This window comes from Astatotilapia calliptera, chromosome 1 (genome assembly GCF_964374335.1).
Source record: "Astatotilapia calliptera chromosome 1, fAstCal68.1, whole genome shotgun sequence".
Classification (NCBI taxonomy): domain Eukaryota; kingdom Metazoa; phylum Chordata; class Actinopteri; order Cichliformes; family Cichlidae; genus Astatotilapia; species Astatotilapia calliptera.
Window position 1 is genome coordinate 38,270,728 of NC_137422.1, and position 18,249 is coordinate 38,288,976.

The 18,249-nt window shown below is 41.2% G+C and overlaps 1 long non-coding RNA gene across 1 annotated transcript; it reads right to left on the reverse strand.

Annotated features, from left to right (window-relative positions):
* Positions 1-1,230: 1,230 nt before the first annotated feature.
* Positions 1,231-3,477, reverse strand: LOC145428446 (uncharacterized). The gene is made up of 3 exons (XR_013908743.1): positions 3,346-3,477; positions 3,182-3,216; positions 1,231-1,420 (listed from the first exon to the last, which is right to left on the reverse strand). It is a non-coding gene; the product is annotated as an uncharacterized LOC145428446 (long non-coding RNA).
* Between the last annotated feature and the right edge of the window lie 14,772 nt (positions 3,478-18,249).

Sequence of the window (18,249 nt, forward strand, 5' to 3'; positions counted from 1 at the left end):
CACATCGTTATCAAACCTCATTAATGCCTCAGCAATCACTGAAAGAAACTGAACTTTAAATGTCAGAAAACATGCTGCTCTGCTTGGTGAAGCTTGTTTTAGACCGAGTGAAGAAAGCAGAGTTTGACCGAGAAATACATTCATTAGGATTTGAAAAGATTCTTGAGCTGTACCATCTTGTTTTCCGGGGGTCCTGGAATGAAAAGCATTCAAGCTGCTTTTAAAATAAAGAGAACTTTCTTTCTGTGTCTGCAGCCTCAGCGTGACTCATTTTGTTAACCTCCTGGCTTTCAGACAGACTGGATGATGATCCTGCGCTCTCTCACCTATCACCTGTCCTGCAGGCAATCACCTGGCAGTCAGTGCTTGGGGTCAAGCCATAAACCAGCCAGTTATCAGCCGTCATCATCTTCACTGTGGCCACAATAAAGAAATAAACAAAGAAGAAAATGCCTACAGACAAAACCCTGGGCAGTGGCGACTCCATTGCCTGGAACAATAAAGTTTCCTGTAATAGTGCAGTTGTAAAACCAGAAAACCTCCTGAGGTGTTCTACTATTGACCTCTATGAGTCAGGTCAAAGGTCATAGAAAAAAAGAGTGTAAGACATGCTTTAGCGAGACGTCTGCCGGTGATAAATCTTTTTTTCTTCTCACTGTTTGTCTTAAAAAAAGAAGAAATGAAGGAAATGTCATTACATTAATTTCCACCCTTCACAGTGCAAACATCTACAGTGTGTTTGATCTGACCTTTCACAGTGTTTCTTCTTCACATGTGTTTACATTGTTGACTGTATATAATAACTAATGGTCTGGCTAAACAACAGGACCATTAGTGTTTGGCTTTTTTTTGTGAAATGTCAGCTTTAGCATGTTGTTTCAATATTTGGGTGAGAAGCTCGCTAAACAAACTGTACAAATGCCTGATAATCAATGCTGAGTAACAAACTACTGGCTATTTGTTGGTCCAGCTGTCAGTCAAAGAATCATCACAATATAACTCAAAGCTTTAATAACATTTACATGAGAGCATTATATTAAAATGACGCTGTGCAGCTATTATGAACTGGTAAATTACCTCTACCAGGCTGTAAAGTCAGACATTTTAACATGGGAGTCTACGGGGACTGACTCACTGGAAACAGCCTAAAGTGGCCGCTCAACAAACTGCACTTTTTTTTGCACCACTTTGTTGCCTTCAGCCGGCTTATTGGAACGCAAACAACAATCGTTATCATTTCATGAAATACGTTTTATTTTTATTTTTTAAATTGAGAATAGACGGTGGAGAGAAGGCAGGAAAGCTGAGCGTGAGAGAGAGGGGGAGGAAAGGATCCAGTAACTGGCCTCGGGGTGGATCTGAACCTCTGCAATGTCCTTACTGCTCGACTCGAGCTATACCGGCGCCACAGATGTTGTTACTGAGAAATCAGGAGAAAAGAGGTTTTCAGCTTATCAAAATAAAAGCATCAGAAACCAATTCAGCTCAAAGTCCCATTAACAATGAGTTGGTTATGATGTGTAGAGCAACACTGTGACTACTATAAATGAACTTTAACACGTGAAGCAGGGCTTCCTGTGGATCCAGAATCACTAAAAGTGACATACACGGATCCATCTTCCACCCGTGTAGACGACCGATGTGCTTTTAGCTGTGCGAGAGTGAATTATCAGAACTGATTTTCTTTACATGAGGACAGTTTCTGAATTGATTTTTCAGCTCAGCGTGTATCATCTAAACACCTTTGGTATGCAGCGCGAATCCAGCTCTCCGTCCTCTGCTTCAGATTGATCGTTGACTGATATCAATCATGGCTTTCTGGAATGCTTGGGAATGTTGGGGAATGTGCGGCAGTGGAAAGTGGGTCAGGAATTCCAAGCTTCGCTGCTTTGCCAGAAACACGACCACCACAAATTAACCAAATTTCAACAGCGGAGGTGGAAACATTTGTGTGTGACTGACAGATTTCAGCAGGAGGAGGAGTGAAGTGGGGGGCACTGACAAAGAGGAACGTGAACATACTCAGCTGCAGTGAGGACAGAAACCACCAAACAGCTGTTGGCACATACATACTGTACATACACAATGTACATACTCTTTCTCATGTGTGCTCTTCTCCAAAAACATTCCTTAGCTGACAAAGAGCTCTTTCTAAAGTCATGTTTTAGGATTTGGTGTGCAGGAATTTCACTGTCATATAAAAAAACCCAAACATTTTCACAGGACTCTATGCAGTCGTGTGAAAAATTAACAACATCCTTTTTGCTTCCAGAGGTATTAAGTGGAATTAAGAGGCAGATGCTGCTGGTCAGATGCACTTGTTTAACTGATGATCGGCAGGTGAGCATCTCTATAAATGCAGAAGTGGATGTACCAGAAATTCACCCCGAGGTCAGACGAGGCAGCTCAGAGAAACTGCATATCAGACTCTACAGGCGTCAGTTCGCATTTTAAACGTTAAAGTTAATGTCAGCGCGGTTGGAGAAAGACTTGTTCAGAGTGGTTGCCACGACAAAACCTCTTCTGTCTAAAAAGAAGTGCAGCGTTGCATCTGAAAAAAACTCTTCTGGAACAACATCCTTTGGATAGACGAAACTAACTTAGAGATGCGCAGCACCATGCTTGGATGATATCTGCACTAATGCCACATACCAACTGTCAGCACGGTGGTGGAAGGGTGAAGAGTTGGGGTTGTTTCACAGCCACAGGACCTGAACACCCTGCAGTCACTGAGTGAACCATGGACTCCTTTGTATACCAAAGTGTTTAACTTGAATAAAAAGCTCTGGCAGGATCCTAACAGGACTATGTATAAGTCAATGCCTGCACACCTCAATGACCTGAAGCTACATGTTAAAGAACAGTGGGCCAAAATCCCTCCACAACGATGTAAAAGACTGACAAAGTCATACAGTAAACCATTACTTGAAATTACTGTTGCTAAAGGCGGTTTTACAAACTACTCAATCATGGGGTTTACTTTTTCATATGACTGTAAGTATTCTACTTGTGTTATGAGCAGTAATTTCCTAGTACTAATTAAACTAAATAATTTTCTGTCGTCCTGCAAGTATATTTATCCATCAAAATTAAGTCTGTTGACCAGTTTTGGAGATATTCAAAGAGACGGCCTAACTCTGGATATGTGATGGGCTGGTAACCTGTCCAGGGTCTAACTCACCTTTTACATGACAGCTGGAATCGACTGCAGTCCCCCTGCAAGCACAAATTGGACAAGCTGTTAGAAAAGCGGATGGAGGCATGTCTATATAATAGAACTACATGGCTTTGACTTGCAGTGCTCAAAGTGCTAAAAGATTAACAAATTAAAGAAATAATACTTACTGAGCAGTAAGATTTCTTCCCAGAAATTATTACTCAATTCCTAAAAAGAAATGCCTGATGGACAACGTTAGCCAGCTGCACACTTCTTTTTGTTGGCGGATGTAGTCAGTAAGATCTCTGCGTTTCAAAAACTCACACCAAGCAACTGACACAGAACTCATCGAAGTAGATAAACAGCTCTGCAGACCAGAGCACATATCTGATTTTAGGGTGAACTGTTCAGTAAAACAGATGATCTGCTTTGAATTTAAGCACAATGACCTTGAAAGCTGAGATGAAACTTGAGCTCTTGTTTATCTGTCTCTTTGTACGTCTCCTTCTGGTTTCTAAGGCTGGTTTCCGCAGTTTAAACTGAATTTTCTAAGACTGTCATCATCCTGCTTTCTGCCCTATTTCAGTTTTTTTTCTTTCTGTTATTTGACTTATTAGCTATGCAGTGAAAAGTGAATCAGTCAGCTTGTTTCCTGTTTAATTAAGAATCAGACGTGTGTTTGTCTTCATCAGTATCAGGATCAGCGAGCGTGTTAATCTGACACCAGAAACAGGCACCAGTCCGTCCAGGAGAACAGCTGACTACCTGATGAGGCAAACACCAATCAGAAGCTCTTTGTTGTTTTTAACTGAAGTGTTCAGCAAACCGACGAGTCTCCGCTCTGTCTGATCTCCCTTAAATTCGGTGCCAATGTTTGGAGGTGTTTATGAAGTTTGCTGTGAGCTGCAGGTTTCTGTGAATGTGCAGGATGTTTCTAAGAGGCTGATTCAGTTCAAGCTGAATCAACCTCTTAACCGAAATAGCTGCATATTTAGTCTGAGTCTGCTGCAGGGCTGCTAATCTAAACTGAGCTAACAGTGCTGGGGGTGGAGAACATACCTGGGGCCCCAGTTAACCCTCACCCTGCTTTTTCCACTCAGCTCTGCACCTCCACCCCCACCCTCTGCTTTCCCTTTGTTTATTTTACTTCCTTCAGGATCTTTTCTTTTCAGCAGCTGCAGAGGTTAAGATGGAAGAATCAATGCAGAAACAGAGCAGCGGAGATTCTGAACCAAGCAGATGATTCTCCTCCTCCTCGTCATTAGCATCATATTCATCAGTCCAGAAAAGATCCAGGGAACATTAATCACCTTCAGTTTGTGGAAAAGAAACTATGTAGGCTTCATGTTCTGGTTATTGCATCCAGATCAGACCTCAACCACAAACCAAACCACAAAACCAAACCACCACATCACCAAACTAAACTTTTCAGACCTCATCACACATTGTGTTTGTCATTTAGAAAGAAGAAGCCCTAAAACCCATAGAGTCCCAGCAGAAAGCTTTCTCTTCTGTGGCAGACTTTGAAATACAGAAATGTCACAGACTTGGTTCACCCAGCAGCCCAGAGTCTAGAAAAACACTTTCTGTGCTGGCTGTGAAAGATCACAACCTCCTCACTCCAACGTATGATTGAACATCACGTTTTCTGATGTGTTGTAACAGCTTTAACTAACTTAATACTTTTATTAACTCTCTAGTAAGGAATGAAGCCATGGGCAACAAATATTCTCTCATAATTCACACAGATGTGACAAACTGTGTGACTTTAAAAACATTATTTATATTGAATAAAATTAGGAAAAGAATGTAAAGAAATAGCAGCGTTACAGTTATGTCAGTAATTGGAGGCCATGTGCTAGCTTATCAGCCCCTCACCCAGGCCTGGCTTCAGAGCGGGACCAAAGTGTCCCTATTCTGACGTTTCTAGGTAGATATTTTCATCAAAGGCTTTTTTGCCTTGGGAGACCCGACCAGGATTGAAAACAAACTATCTCGTGGGATCACTCAGGCCCACAAACCGCTCCACTGATAAGATCATGGATGCAAACAGTACTGAGCTTCCTTTGACGGGTGCCTGGGTTCTCTTGATAACATTCAATCAAGAAGAGGCACTGGGGAAGATCCTGGAGAGGGTCGGATAGTTGGAAGCATTGGCATCTTAACTTAGAATGCTGCCCCAGTGGTGGGTGGACAGATCTATGTTCCTTACGTTACTTCTAGTCAGTATCCGGTCGTTCAGTCTGACGTCACTAGCCGTGTCTGGGTCTAAACTCCGCTGCAGGTCCATATATCAAACGATCACTGTGGCATTACTGAGAGTTGAAAAACTGTCTAAAGTCTTTTATCTTTAATAAAATGATCAGCGTTCTGCTCTACCAGGTGTAACAATTGAGTTTAACATCCAGGCATCCATGAAAACGGAATTTATGACATTTAACGGAGTTAGAAGTTAGCAGGGAGTTAGCTCGCTAGCTTCTATCTAAATACAATATAGCATGTCCTGACTGCGGGGTTTTGGAAACAAATTAAAATGTACAGCTCTGTTATCACTTCCAGCATAAATGAAGACAGAAAACTAAACAGCAGTGACGTTTGTAGGGTTACTGAAGTTGGGCTAGCTGGTATATAATGATGTGCTACGTAACCGCTAGCGACACAGCTATGTTAGCATAATATAAACAAGCTAACTTTTTTTCCACTCGATAAAAGTTAACGTGAGTGTTCTCGGTGGTCAGGAACAAATGTAATCGCATGGCAGGATGCTGTAAAAGGACCAAACTTCAGCCAGGAGAACAACTGAGATAATCCATCCACAGTACGAGGTTAGTCATTCATATACTGCTGCATGGGATGGGCTGTAGTTACATCCTAAGGTTTTAAAAACTGAGCTTAAATAAATGATTAGCGGTAATAAAAGCCGAGGGAGGTCAACAGGGATCACTGACTGTTTTAGGAGCTTTTTGAGATTAAATAGAAGGAAATACAAAACATTAAACATGTTAACAACACAAAAGCCATATTAAACGCAGACTACTTTAGACCCGGAAGTAGGATTCGTCGCGTCATCACTGAACAACCGGATAGCACAGAATATTATAATAGAAGTGGCTTCAGCGCCTGAAGGTTATTCAACAGAAACAAGCGACAGTGGAGCATACGGCAACCTTTTTACTAGACGTCAGTAGAGTGCAGATTGCAGGCAACTGAATTTGGTTTTCTTGTCCCTCCATATTCAAGTGCATAATCCTAGCTACGGTGGCCGCTGTAGGACAAACAACTTTGGCTGCCGTTCATCTGTTGCCTCTGTTTACCTCAGCTGTGAAAGGAGTCAAAGATGAGTCAAAGATGACGACAATACTCAAGCGAGTTGTTGAGGATATCAGCTTTTCTGTTGGTAAGTGCTGCTGTTATTGCCGCAGTGTTGGGGAAACTGTCTTTGAAGTGGATCTAACATTGTTGGACTGACACTGAGCGAATAAATGATGTGATGTGAGAATGTATTCAAACTTCATCGGAGGCAAAGTGTGATTTTTAGGACGTTCAAGCCTAACATTAGCTGGAATAATATTAGCTTATAACCAGCAGTCATTGTTTAAAGATGGGAGGGTCACATGTGTAATCTGCTGACAACAAGTAATTGGGATACAATCAGGAATAAATAAGAATGTTTATGCACGCTTTCATGTGTTAGAGCCTTGACTTTGGTTCAGGAGATAAGGCTGAGGTGTGGAGGAAGAAGATGACATTTTATCCTGATACCAGTGGCGCTGTCTCTTTCCTATGTGTTTCTGGTTCTTTAGTAAGTGCGACCCCTTCTCTTCTCATATCTATAGTCTGAAGGTGCAGACACACGGCACATGAATGCCTACGAGTTCTGTTCTCCTCTGGCTTTGGTGTACGACCATTGCAGCTGATCTTGCAGAATGGCAACGTCCAGCTCAACCATCTGAAGATGGCAGCTTCCAGAAACTGGGAGTCTGTCCAATTTATTTTTAATGAATTAATTATAAACTAATGAGATTGCATCCGTTGGTCTCAAAAAATGACTGACTGTTCCTTTAGAGAATTAACTGTGACATCATGGCTACACTTACGTGCAAGAAGTAAAAATACATTTCCTGTAGGAAGCACAAATTGGAAGTGAGGAGGTGTTTTCATGGTGAGCATCAATCAAACTGCAACATTATACCAGACAATATCGTGTTTCCTGCAAACGCCAAACAAAGCATGGAGGAAAAGATCAGAATCCATTAATATTGTTATCAGCCTTGTTCTAATATTACTTCTCCGCTTGTACATACAGGAACTCGCTCAAGCTGATAAATCTGCCTTTGAGCACGTTCAGTCCAACTAATTAAGACATCTGAGTTATGCAAACAAAAGCAGAGAAAACTGAGCAGAAGAAATTGGGCTGCAGGGACCCCCCTAATATATTTTATGCAAACAGTTATTAACAATATTATTAACACTGACTAAACTAATTCAGTCCAGCTCGAACATGCTGGGCTCAGCAGGCCACAGTTTCTGATGGCGTAGAAATCGAACATCCTCCTCTGCTCAGCCTCAGGCAGCTGGAAGTCATTACCTCCCCCAACCCACCCTCCCTTCCTCATGCTCCCTCCCACCACCCTCACCCTCACGCAGCCAACAGTGTTTTTACCACATTATAAATCCATTCAGGACTCTGCCAGCGGACTCTGAGCCAACTGTGCCGACCCTCACAACAACAGTTTGCGGTCATTTCGAACAACGCAGACATGAGCAGCCAACCTGCTCTGCCATCTGCATGCGGATAACACGGACGCACATGATTAGACAATTTTTACATGTGCGATTTAAGCCTGCAACATGTTTAGCTGCTGACAACAAACAATGTCACTGACCAATCAGGAGCACTGCTGGGAGCCTGAATGTTTAAACTCCAGTGTGAGGAGGACAGAGGAGGCAAACATTTCGAAATGATGATTCACCAGAATTATGATTTAATTCACAGAATTCTGGGAGGCTGTGACTTCCTGCCAAATGCTCACAGTTTTACTGTGTTATTACAGTAATTACATGTATTTTTACCTGCTGCTATAAACACAGAGGAAGGTGGAAAATTATAGGCAGAAAAACTAAAGAACAGAGAGAGAATCTGAAAACCTGAGCTTTTGTTTTTAATGCAGCCAGGTATCACTATCATTTGCATCCAGAGTTTTTCACGGCCTGTAGAGCACACGACCCCCTCCGTCCTCCAGGTCTGTGAGACGTCAGCAGTTTGTGGAGCAAACCAGCGTACAAAATCATTTCCAGGCTTGTTTGTGATCCTGAATGTGTGTCAGGATCTGATTTAATGAGTCAAACCTCCAGCAGAGAACAAACACCGTGACTCACTGGTGTTCAAACTGGCTCCTGTTAGAAGTTTATACACCAGTAAATCCAGTAACACATTAAAGAAAGCTGCAGTCAGACCATCTGCAGGATGAACGGCTGCTGTTACACAGGCATTAAAACGGGTTAAGACCAGTTTGTACATCAAATGAAAGCACGCTGACAGACCTGAAACAAGTGAAGAGCTTCAAAAGAAAATCATCAGTTTCTGCAGCAAGCGCAAAGCCTGGAATTAAATCCTGATATTTCCTCCAGCTATCATCAAACCTCAGTTCCTGTTTCAGGAAAAATGCACGCAGGAAGTTTGGCAAATCAAAATGGCCTTTGTGCCTTGGCCTTGACTGTCTGATGGGAATGCTTTTTTTCAAGGAGATACATTTTTTAAAAGAATTTATCATCACTGGAACAGTCGGGTAAAGCTGAGGCTTTACAGCAAAGAGGTTAAAAAGGGGCAGGAACTGAACTTGCATATGTAGAAATAGTATTTCCCAATGCATTTACACAATTATGTGCAAAATATTATTCTCCTATCGCCTCCAAAGTCTGATACAAGAATGACTGAACGAACTGTGGATGCATTTGATCAGCAGCAGAAAATTCCTCTGATCCTTTTTTGTATTAAACAGCAGCTGTGAGGCTGTAAATGTTCTCAATAAAACTGAAAATTACCTGAAATATCAGAATACTTTATTGATCCCTGGGGGATAAAACAGCAAGCTGCTGTTCAGCAAGAAAACCCTGCAAACATGTTGTGTTTGACAAGTTTCCTTCTTCAGTCTCAACACTTTATGATAAAAATTGGCAACAAACGGTAAATTCATTGTTAGTGAAACAAACACAGACTCTTTATGTTGTTATTAAACACTGAAATGCAAAAAAATATATAATTCTAATAAAACCACTAAGTAAGACATGAACACATGGAGAATATCCAAAATAAAAGACCCTCTCCAGAGTACATGTGTAAGTTGGAAAAGACAGAACAAAAGTGCACTGAAGACACAACGTGAAAGACACGCGTCATCATCATCATCATCGCTGCTCGTTCCGTGATGCTGAGGTCCAGCCAATCGGGAGGCAGTACTCGCTCATAAGTTGTTGTATTTTAATCCAAACTATTTTAGTGCCTAAAGGTGGTAAAAGTAAACGAGGACACCAACGTCCACAGTGTTGAACTCCATCTGCCAACCTCTACGTGCTTTAAAACAGATATTATAAACATCACGTGGACATTATGTGGATATTACTCTAAAGTTGGATCTGGTTTACACAATTAATGATCACTTCATTATTTAATTACAGTACATAACCAGTAACTAAAGGTTAATTAACTATCAATTTACCATTTATTAATTATATTTTAGTGTTACCGCCATGTATTCTCAAGCTACTAATTGTGTTACCTTCACGGACGCAACAAAAAATCTGAATTCTAGAAGTGCCGAAGTTTAAACGCCTGATGGGAAACTGTGAGTCAGCCTCAGACCTGAACAGTTGAAGAAGGAAAAACAAACCCCTGCAGATGTTTGAGTTAAAGGAAGGTTAAAGTAAACAGGAAGCTCTTCATTTCTAAAGTTTGATTACAGTGAACGCAGTGCTGCTGTAAACACAGCCAGGATGCACCTAGTCAAGTGAACGTCTGTCTGTCTGTCTGTCACTGATGCATTTAAAGAAAACGTTTCAGCATCCAGCACATTTTTTTAATATCTGGAAATCAGTTTTACTGACTGGAAACAGCAGCTTGTGTGCTAATCTAAATTTATCTAGTCTGATGAGGGCAAACCTTCAGCAACACTTGTAATATTTTAAACAACTTTGTTTCAACAGTGCATGTTGGCTTCTGTACTTTATCTCAGATTATAACCCAGGAATTTGAATTTTTGTTCTGGACTTATTTTTGAAAGTTTAAGAGAATGATGTGAGGTTCCCAAATATGTTATTGTCTATGTTATCATGAGCTTTGGGTTTGAGCTTCTGTTCTTTATGTTCTAGTTTCTGAACATGCCATTTCCAGTGCCTCTGAGCTTGTATTAATAATTCTTGATTTCTGCTCTGTTCATTGTCTGTCATAGTCTCATGTCCATGTCTGTTTCCTGTTCTAGTGGCTAGCCCATGTGTCACTGCCTGGGTCTCTGCGTTTGTTACTTCCTGTTTTATTTTGATAGTCTTCCATCCTGTTCAGTTTTGCTTCCCCTGTCTCATTAGTCAGTTTCAGCTGTGTATGTAGTCTATTCCCTCGTTATCCTCTGTGTATGGTGATGGTTGCATGTGATCACACAACTGAATTACTCTGGTACCTGGTTGGTGCTCCAGTCCTTCCTGACTTAAGTAAAAGGATGCTAAGGATGGAGCTGGTTTAAGCGCAGAGGCCAACAAAATGGACTTAACCACACAGGGGGAACGGGGTTTCTTCTTGTGTCATGTTTAGTTACTGTCTCTGTGCTTTTTGTCTTTAAATAGTTCGTTCAGTTACTATATAAGCTGAGCTGTCTCTTATTGTGGAGGTCAGTTTGTTGAGTTATGATATCTTGTAAAATATTGTTGTTTTTGGAGTAGAATTATGTCTGGTTGCCCACTTAGTTCTTAAAATAGCTTGCTTCCATTATTTTGAGGTTTTGTAGTAACTTCTTCTTTTCGGGGGTTTAATAAAACCCATTTTTAGAAGATGACACCTGTGCTTGTATGTTTTTGGCTGCTTGGTCCCTGATAGTATTTATTTCCTCAGTCTCCCTCTCGTCGTTGTCATGTCAACCAATCATGCTCTGTGGTTTCCCTGTTAAATCCAGAATTCAAAATCCTGCTCCTCACATACAAGGTCTTAAATAATCAGGCCCCATCTTATCTTAATGACCTTGTAGTACCATATCACCCTATTAGAGCACTTCGCTCTCACTCTGCAGGCCTACTTGTTGTTCCTAGAGTATTTGAAAGTAGAATGGGAGGCAGAGCCTTCAGTTTTCAGGCCCCTCTTCTGTGGAACCAGCTTCCAGTTTGGATTCGGGAGACAGACACTATCTCTACTTTCAAGATCAGGCTTCAAACTTTCCTCTTTGCTAAAGCATATAGTTAGCCCATATGGAAAAGATATATATAAATCTTATAAAGTTTGTATCTGTCTTGTGTGAAACTTGTATGAAAAGCATACAAGAGTGAAAACAGACATAAGATCCCTTGAAGAATTATATAATGAAACTTGTATGTTTTGGATACTTACTAAAACAATATATTAAAGTAATGAGAAAGTGGCCACTTTCATGAGTAAAATCATATAAGTTTTTACTATTTCTTTTCCATATAGTTAGTGCTGGACCAGCTGACCCTGAATCCTCCCTTAGTTATGCTGCAATAGGTGTAGGCTGCTGGGGGATTCCCATGATGCACTGGGTGTTTCTTCTTCACTCACTATGTGTTAATAGACCTCTCTGCATTGAATCATACTAGTTATTAATCTCTGGGTCTTTTCCACAGCATGCCTTTTATTCTGTCTTCCTTCTCTCTCCCCAGCCTATGTTGGCAGATGCCTCCCCCCCCGATCCAGCAGAAAAAAAGACTCTTTAATGATTCTGATGGTGTAACTCGGTCCCGTCTTCCAAAGCTGGTTATGCAGAGCAGGCCCAGCCTCCAGTGTCTCTTGGCTTCCTTACACCACTGCTGGCTGAGCCAGCTGTCTGCCATGTGCAGCACCCAACACAGAGTTCACCGCTCCATTGTCTGATCCTGCTCCACCCAATCCAGCAGGCCCCTGTCTCCGTTACCGGCCACCTGCAAAGCCGCCCTCGGTTGTCTGTCTGCTCATCTGGCCACGTCATAGGCCTCCAAAGCTCCACCGTCTCCGTCGGCTGGCCTCCAGAACTGCTCCTTCTGCGCCGCTGGCCACGTAGCCGGCCTCCAGAACGTCTCTGTCTTTGCCGCCAGCCTCTGAGTTTTGCCCTGAGGCCCGGTCGACCTCCTGAACTGTTGTTTTTTGGTTTCGGGCTCTGTTTTTTCCCTCCACTCCTCTGTATTCTGAGCAGCTGTTTTTGGTCTGTTCCCCATGAACTCATTTCTCCTTCACGTGTTCATATTTATAGCAGCTGGATAAAAACGGGTTCCACCTGACCTTCACTCACAGCAAACTCTTTGTGTAAAACAAAAAAAGCAAACTCGATAAAACCACAAGAGTCGTCACGCGATGATAACCTGCAGAGACGCAATGACTCTTCACTTCCTTTCTCAGCTGTTGTGGGAACAGGAAGTTGTCAAACTGTTGTCATAGAAACCATAAATCAGAGCATTTTTCTATAGAGACAGGATGAATGAGGAGATATTGGCCGACCGAGGTCCCGAAGTCACATTTGTCGGTCAGAGTTATTCTGAGAGGAGAGGCGCGCTTTTGTCCATCGCTAATAAATGATCAATAATAAATAGCTGAGTGTGACTCTGTGAACTTCACTCATCACAAACAATTTTAATGCTTTATCCTGTCACCTCGGATTGGACATTGGATTGGATGTCACCTGATGATCCTGAGATTGCACTGATGTACATTTATGAAGGCTTCATGAAAATTAATCGTCATGCTAAAAAATGAAGCCATTGCCAGTCAGACTCTTTCCAGACTGTATTTTATGGTGAATCCAAATCTGACTGTCCTTTCTTACATTCATAATTCCATACATTGTGAAAAAGTCCCAGACATCACAGGTTGTAATGCAGCCCTAAACCATTACAGTTGGCTGTAGACACTCACTGTCGTACCTGACCTGCTCTGTGCAGCTCTGACACTCATCTACCTTCACTACCTCTGCTCTTTGCATCCTCACTGTTACTCCAGTCTTTCATACTATACAACAGTAGGCATTCTCAACATTCAAACACCCATCCCAAATTAGCCTGATTAGCACACGTCATGGAGTACTATGTTTATTTTCATTTTCTTTGGTTAATTAACCAGAGGCAGTTGTTGTTAAGCCGGGCAGGATCGATCCAATATGGAAATCTCTTTCTTTGTCATCTGCATGTTTCATTTGGCAAAGTGTACCTCAGGCTTTTCCTGTTTCTCTTCATTAAGAATGGATGCCTGACAGTCACTTTTCCACTGAGACATTTCTGTATCAGATCTTTGCTTTCTTACAGACACAACTTTTAGTTATTGTTCATCAGGGGTGATCGTGGCTCAAGAGTTGGCAGTTCGTCTTGTAACCGGAAGGTTGCTGGTTCGAGCCCCGGCTCGGACAGTCTCGGTCGCTGTGTCCTTGGGCAAGACACTTCACCTCCTGCCTACTGGTGTTGGCCAGAGGGGCCGATGGCGCGATATGGCAGCCTCGCTTCTGTCAGTCTACCCCAGGGCAGCTGTGGCTACAACTATAGCTTGCCTCCACCGGAGTGTGAGAGTGAATGAATAGTGGAATTGTAAAGCGCTATATAAATGCAATCCATTATTATTAGCTGCAGACATTTTTTTAGGCCTGCCACTTCGTTTGTCGTCCACCTGTCCAATGTCCTCAAATGTTTTAAAGATATGGCACACATGATGGTGAGATTTTGGCTAATAGCTCTTTGGGAATACTCTTACTGAAGGATCCCGTCCATTTTTGACATCACACACATCCAAGGCTAGAAAAAAACTGTCTGAAACTGAGCATTTAGAGCAGTGTGGTCTGAGTCATGTCTAACATGAACATCCACCAATGCAACAGTAAAGATATGACAAAAAATAAGGACAAATATTATTGATCCCATTTAAAAGAGAACTACATATGAAAACACCCATAGAGGCAAAACCTGTGATTCTTCTCAGATTCAGTCAGAACTTAGACACGTGAAATGTGGCTGCTTACAACCAGTTTGACTTCCAGTTCCAGAGTGGGTAATCATCTCTGATGAACCCCCTGAGAAAGCAGAAACATCTGACTCAGAGTGGAGCGCAGTGGAGCCCCAGTGGTCTGCTTCAGTCTCCTTCAGCTGAGCTCAGGTCTGTTTCTGCTCTCTGATGAATAATTTCCAGATGTTTCCATTGTCTCAGCAGCAGATCTCAGATCAGATTACTGAGAGGAACCTACCCATGATGCACCGGGAACTCCTCCTACGCTGTCTGTCTTCAGGTTTTCAGTTTGATGTAAACTGACTCTGGGTCAGTTTAAGGTGCAGACCCATGACTCACACTTCAGCTTAAAAATGGACCAATCAGCTCACAGCTCTGTTTTAAAAATATAAACGAGTCAGCAGAAACATCAGCATCTGGAAATCATCTTCAGCCATTTTTTTAGCCTACTGCCATGACAACAACCTGCAGCGACAACCTTACGCAGTGTGTGTGTGGTTGTGTGTGTGTGTGTCTGTAAACAGCTGTTGCACACATCAGTCAAAATGTTTCTTTTTCTCCTCTCTGTGTCGTAGCCGGAGATAAATCTTTAAAGTGGAACATTATTGTGGTGTAAACTCGACTGGACCTCCCTCAGTGCTCAAAGTGAAACTGATCCAGGTTCAGTCGTCAGAGAGAGAGATCAGTCTCTGCTGCCTCCTGCTGGTCTGAAAGAAAAGGTTTAAAAGATCATCTCAGTTCACCAAATGATTTTTTGACCCAATAAAAGGTTTTTCATATTTAAATTGTTGTTCAACTGAAAAATAATTAACGTAACCATGGAAATCCAGGAGTAACCTCGACACGCTAACCCTAAATCCTGCTTCACGATGCAGACCTGCAGCTTCTGTTCATTTACTCAGCGTTTTGTCTTTTTCTGTATCCATCAGTTTGAACTCAGTGTGTTAAGCTTTTCTAAGTTCAGCTACAATGGGACTAATCTCATGCTTGTAGCCTGCTGATGGTTAATCTCTTGAAAGGGTGCACACACACACACACACACACACACACACACACACACACACACACACACACACACACACACACACACACACACACACACACACACACACACACACACACACACACGTGCTGCTAAAGATTTGTCTGGAAACACAATATATGACCCTTGAAGAATAAACAACATTTTTAGGGATTTCTATGAAACTTTATATTCACCAAAAATAAACCCATCTAAAATGAAATTCATCAGTTTCTTGACAACATAACTCTTCCAAAATTACTAGACAGTCAAGCAATGGCACTGGATTCGCCACTGACGCCAGGTGAACTCCAGGAAGTGCTGATAAGTATGCCTAATAATAAGGCTCCTGGTCCAGACGGCTTCCCTGCAGAATTCTACAAAGAATTCTGGACAATTTTGGCACCAGTATTCCACAGCATGTTGCAGGAAATCGAGGAAAAGGGCAGACTACCACCAAATATGAATTCTGCCAACATTAGTCTCCTGCTAAAACCAGACAAAGACCCTTTATTTCCCTCAAGCTATCGTCCAATATCCCTTATAAATGCAGACCTCAAAATAATCTGCAAAGCTCTCTCAAAGAGACTGGAGAAAATGACCCCCCTCTTAATTCATCCTGACCGAACTGGTTTCATAAAAGGCAGGCACTCATCAACAAATACAGGTAGATTACTTAATTTAATAGACTACTCATACGATAAAAACATCGAAACCATAATATTATCTCTAGATGCAGAAAAAGCGTTTGACAGAGTTAACTGGAAATTTTTATTTGCAACTTTACACAAATTTGGTTTTGGAAACTCTTTCATAAACTGGATAAGAATATTATACAATTCCCCAACAGCTCGTATCAGAACAAATGACCAGACATCCTCCAGCTTCTGTCTCCTGAGGGGCACCAGACAGGGATGCCCACTCTCCCCCTCACTGTTTGCAATTTTTATCGAACCACTAGCAGCAGCATTTAGACAGGCTACAACAATTAAGGGCATCAAATGTAAGAACATAGAACATAAAATCAGTCTCTATGCGGATGATGTGTTACTTTTTCTCCAAAACTCACAAACCAACCTTTCTGAGGTAATTACTCTAATAAACTGGTTTTCAAGAGTTTCAGATTATTCAGTTAACTGGTCAATTTCTACATTTCTTCCAATTAACTGCTCCTTCCATAATTCCTCTTCTGCCCCACTGCAATCTGGAAATATTAAATATTTAGGTATTAATGTTTCTCCTAAGCTTTCAGACCTAACTAAATTAAACCACATCCCACTTCTAAAGAAAGTAGAAGGCGATCTGACTAGATGGAAATCTTTACCCATATCACTCATGGGAAGGGTCGCCACTATAAAAATGATGGTCTTACCAAAAATAAATTACTTATTTCTAATGATCCCGAACAAACCATCACAAGATTGGTTCAGATCTCTGAATTCATATATTTCTAAATTCCTTTGGAAAGATAAACCCAGCTTAAAAACGCTTCAAAGAACCAAGGATAAAGGAGGATTAGATCTGCCTAATTTTCAACAATACTTCTCAGGCTTCAGTACATCTCAGGATGGTTAAAACATACCTTCTTAGATAAGCCCTGGCTAGATGTTGAACAGGCACTATGCAAGGATCTAGAGATCTCAGACCTACCATTTATCAGCTCAAACATCAAAAGACATGAATGCTTTAAAAGTATCAACATCAGCTTTTCTCTAACAGCATGGTGGGAGTTTCTAAAAATAACGGAGTCTTCATTAATCCCATGCAAACGTACACCTATCTGGAATAACCCTGACATATTACAAAACAATAATATGATTAATTTTCCAGAATGGAGTGGTAAAGGAATTAAATACTTAGAACATATATTAGAAGGAACAGACTTTATTCCATTTGACAGACTAGTTACACAATATGGGATCAACAAGAAAAGATTTTTAGAATATCAACAAATTAAATCCATAGTAAAAAAGCAGTTTAACCTCAGTCAAGTTGAATTGCAAACACCACCAAGCGCGGTACATTGTCTTACTCTTGAATCCCCTAAATTATTGTCTAAAATATACAGAACACTTTCTAAAATAGATGAATCAATATCCCTTCCTATTGCAAAGTGGGAAGCAGATTTGTCAGTCAGCTTAGACCAAAACTTCTGGTCTCAGATTTGCTTAAAAACCTTTAAATTGATTAGAAATCCCAGTCTGCAATTAATACAATACAATACAATATAAAATACTACATAGAGATACAGGTCATCGGATGTTCCAGATGGGCTTTACATCTTCCAACAACTGCTCACACTGTCAAGGCAATACACCAGACAATTACATCCACGCTCTTTGGTTCTGTCCACCAGTGCAGAAGTTTTGGCCGAGATATGTAAAGACTAGGGGTGCAACGATACACAAAATTCACGGTTCGATATTTTTTCGATACAAAAAAAATTGTTCATGCCTTTTTAATTTGTCATTTATTAAAATTATAAATATATATTATAACTCAAAAGTACAGTTTTTAAATTTAATGTTGCTGAAACAACAAAGTAATAATAAAAAAAATCCATCTGCTCGAGAAATCACTCATCTTTGGAAAAGAGAGTTTATTACAGAGAAATGGCTCTTTCCAAAATAAAAGATACACTATACGCTTCTTCTGGGCTATATTCTCAGCAGCATATTAAACATATCAGGTCCCCATAAGGAGAATCCTGTGCTAACGGCTGTCTAAATGACTCGGGTAAAGTTTGTAGCATGCGTGCTTGTTGTTTTTGTCTGCTTCCACTTGTCTTTGCACTAGGATGATGTCTAAATGTGCAGTCATATTCGTTGTGTTCCCACTAGTGTTGTCAGCGTTAATCTGAAATGACGTTAATGCCACCACACGGCAAATCTA